Source organism: Micropterus dolomieu, linkage group LG11 (assembly GCF_021292245.1).
Source record: "Micropterus dolomieu isolate WLL.071019.BEF.003 ecotype Adirondacks linkage group LG11, ASM2129224v1, whole genome shotgun sequence".
Taxonomy (NCBI): domain Eukaryota; kingdom Metazoa; phylum Chordata; class Actinopteri; order Centrarchiformes; family Centrarchidae; genus Micropterus; species Micropterus dolomieu.
In genome coordinates, this window is record NC_060160.1 from 6,396,178 (window position 1) to 6,400,754 (window position 4,577).

Sequence of the window (4,577 nt, forward strand, 5' to 3'; positions counted from 1 at the left end):
ATTTGCTTTTCGTATTGTTTATTTTTATGTAAGTATTTGATAATAAAAATAATATTTTGATAAAAGCTCCTGGTGGTTCGGATTACTGGAGGTAAATCCTACACATGTGTTTTCCAGTTTGCACCACCAGGGGTCGTTCAACATGACAAATGAAATGTCTCACTCAGCGGCTTCATACTGAAGATCTGGGTGAAACTTTTTCTTTGAATCTCACTGCTGAACTGTGTCTTAGATTACATGACACTTCTAAATATATTTAAGTTACTGTTTCAAATTTTATTTGACCAATACCAGGCCAGTATTTCACTGAAATCTGTGGTCGCTGAACAGCTCATCTTAGCTCAATTTTACTTTAATACCATCACCAGGATGGAGAGGTGCTGAGGTCGAGGCTAATTTACACCAGATGATTTCTCAGTAACATCAATTAGGCTTCTGGTATCACACATCTAGACACTGTTGGTTTGTTACACTCGTTATTATATGAGCAACATCATTTCTTTCAAAGGTTTCAGAACATTATCTAATAGGGGTTTATATCTGTTGATGGAAAATACCTCCTTCGGAAGATAATTGTCTAATATTAGGTTTGATTAGATGGGAGAGGAGAGAAGGGAATATTTTACTGAGTCTTTACATGGAAATTTATGTGTACAGCAGTACAAGAAACAGTCTCTAAGATGCATCAAACAGATAAATCACTATTTAACTGTAAACTATGACTGTTAAGTAAATTACGTTCAAAAGTGAGCATATTTTTGGTATTGTATATTTTTTATAGAAGCCAAGTAATCTGTGAGAAACTCCGAGTAGAGGTGCTGCTCCTTTGCGTGTTAGTTGAGGGGGTTTGGGCATCTGGTAAGGATGCCCCCTTGGATCCTCCCTAAGGAGGTGTTTCAGGCACGTCCAGATAGGAGAAGGCCTCAGGCAAGACCCAGGACAAGGTGGAGAGATTATATATCTATATATTATAAATCCGGGAAAGGGAGGTTTGGTGTCCCCTGCTGGAGCACCTGCCCTTGTGACTTGACGCGATAAGGTGATGAAGATGGATGGATGGATGTAATTGTGAGGATGATGGTTTCAAGGTGAAACTGGAATGGAAGCTTTGTTGTCTTTGTTTGTAGTTCACTCTTCTACTGAAGACATTTGACATGTGATAGAAGGAAAATCACAGGTGTAAATAATAAAATCTATGATGGCTGAATACTGAGACGTTTGAATCCAACAGAGCCATAACACCTGTGCATGTTTGCTGTGCAAAATTGGCCTTCTGATGTCATAGATGTTCCACTAATTATACACTCACTGGCCACTTTATTAGGTACACCTGTTCAACTGCTTGTTAACACAAATAGCTAATAAGCCAATCACATGGTAGCTGAAGTTAAAACCAAGCATCAAAATGGGAATTAAGTGACTTTGAACATGGCACGTTGTTGGTGCCAGACGGGCTGGTCTGAGTATTTCAGAAACTGTTGATCAACTAGGATTTTTATCATCTCTAGGCTTACAGTGAATGGTCCGGTAAGAGAAAATATCCAGTGAGTGCCTTGTTGATGTCAGAGGTCAGAAGAGAATGGGCAGTCTGGTATAAAATGACAGAAAGGCAACAGCAATTCAAATAACCACTTGTTACAACCAAGGTAAGCAGAATACCAAGTCTGAACGCACAACACATCGAACCTTGAAGCAGATGGGCTGCAACAGCAGAAGACCACACCGGGTGCCACTCCTGTCAGCTGAGAACAGGAAACTGAGGCTACAATTCACACAGGCTCACCAAAATTGGACAGATTGGAAAAACGTTGTCTTGTCTGATGAGTATGATTTCAGTTGCGACATTCAGATGGTAGAATTTGGCGTAAACCACATGAAAGCATTGATCCTTCCTGCCTTGTATCAACCGTTCAGGCGGATGGTGGTGGGTTAATGGTGTGGGGGATATTTTCTTGGCACACATTGGGCCCCTTAGTACCAATAAAGCATTCTTTAAACATGATAGCCTACCTGAGTATTGTTGCTGACCATGTCCATCACTTAATGACCACAGTGTACCCATCTTCTGATGGGTACTTCCACCAGGATAATGCACCATGTCACGAAGCTCAAATCATCTCTAAGTGGTTTCTTAAACATGACAATGAGTTCACTGTACTCCAGTGGCCTCCACAGTCACCAGATCTCAATCCAGTAGAGCACCTTTGGGATGTGGCAACTGTGTAATGCAATAATTGAGGAATGTTTCCAACAACTTGTTGAAAGTATGCCACGAAGAACTAAGGCCGTTCTGAAGGCAAAAGGGGGTCCAACCCGGTGCTAGCAAGGTGTACCTAATAAAGTGGCCAGTGAGTGTATAAGCGAATACATTTTTTTCAAAGGTTTCAAGCCAAGTATCAAGAAGAGTCTATAAAGTTAAATGTCACATAGAAGCTTTATATTTACATATTGTTGTTTTGTTGCAGGTTTGTAGATATAAATGTGATGATCATCATTTTAAGGTGAAACTGGAGATTTAAACATGCCTGTCTTTGTGGAAACTTCACTCTTCTTGTTTTGTGCAGTTGTTGAAAACCCTGATCTATACCAGAAGTAAAAGGTTAGCATTAAGACTAGTCTGGTGTTTCATCCTGGACTCTGCTGGTTAAGCTCAGTGCTGTGTTGACTACGTACAGAACCACAGTTCTAATCCTGCTCCAATACAGAATTCCTATATGAACTTCTCAGATTTATAAGAGAACATTTACTGTGTCTCAGACTGCATATAATGCAGTTTTTGCATCACATAATGTGGTTTGTAACAAATAATGTGTACTGTTTTGCACTGCACGTAGTCCTGTTAATACAAATTGATTTTTCCATAGTTGGTGTTTTTTAATTAATTAGAAAGTTTGCAGTTTCAATCTAACTTTGAAAAAGTAGCCTACTCACTTGCGTCTCCATCAGTATTGCATGACACAAATACTGCTTTGTATGTGATTATATAATTATGTAGCTCACAGATGTCAGACCATGTTTCTATTGCGGTCTCACCAACATTATTTCCTGTTTATCTGACACCAGCGAACACAAACATGTTTTTTAAGGCAACAAATGGAGAATGTGGAAAGTGTTTTTCGTCATTTTGAATCCCACTGGGGTCTTTACTGGTAAAAAAATATTTATGAGCAGTGGTGAAAAGTAACTAAGTGCATTTCCTCAAGTACTGTGCTTAAATACAATTTGAGGTACTTGAGTATTTCCATTTGCCGCTACCTTATTGTCTACTCCCCTACAATTTAGATGAAAATATTGTACTTTTCACTCCAATACATTTATTTGTTGACTTGAGTTATTTTGCAGATTCAGATTAATTCAACAAAATAAAATCAACAAAAAATATTTGATTATTTCATAAACTAGTCCGTGTTTAAAGTATTTCAAATTCACTGCACCTTTACCTGCTGCAAATGATGAACACATTACTGCATCAATAATTATAATCTAATATATAATAATCTATAATATGTGATTCTGTATACGTGATTCTGAAATAGTCTATTCTATATATTGTGTACTTTTACTTCAGGTACTTTAAATATATTTTAATGATAATACTTTTGTACTTAAGTAAAATTATTAATGCAGAACTTTTACTTTTAATATTTCCACACTGTGGTATTGCTTTTACTTAAATTAAGGATCTGAGTTCTTCTTCCTCCAGTATTAATGAGAGACTGTTTGGACAGAAGCATTTAGTAAATGACCAACTACACTTCTGATGTTTGACTACTTCACATATAGTCCGTATAATATCTCAGTGGTTCACTAAAAATTATGAGAAAACTATTAAACACTCGTTTACACACGTTTTTAAAGATTTTCTAAAGTCTGCCGATAATGTTTTAATCTTGGTAATTGCAACAACATTAATCACTCTCATGCTCTGCTTAAATGTTCTGCACCAGATCAACGTAAACAGCTGTTGTATGTAATATAATACGCATATAGGTTCATTTTGTAGCTTCAGTTGACACAGAAATGGAAGTTTTCCCAGCTGTTTGCTCAGAGATGTGCAGTGCAGGGAGGTTGGTGCAGAGATGCAGGTGCACCCTGCAAGCCGGAGGTTGTGGTAAATTGGAAGGTTGCACCTTTGTCATTTCTCAGCACAGAACGATCTGCAAGCTGCTCTGTGACCACATCCTCTGCTCTGCTGTTGCTCTCCTCCTCTGCAGGGTTTCGAGCCCCAGTTTGTCTTCCTCTCCAACAACAGCTTTGACCTTCTTCTGTACACAGACGAGAATGTTGATTTCCTGTTATTCTGCGGTAGACTCACTCTCTCACATTTACTTTCCTTGTGACAGTGTTTGAACTAAAGGAATGACTTCTTTATTCATCAAGAGAATGTAAACTGTAAAAAACTGCTCTCATTTGGGCAAAGTGGAAAAACTAGATATGAATTAAATGAACTTACTTTAATCTGGTCAAATGATTTCTTTAAAGATGTTGAAAAACAGATTTGGTGATGGAATTTAATTTATTAATCAAATGTCACTGGTGAAACTTGAGTCACTTCTCAGTTTTGCTCATTGGAAAAA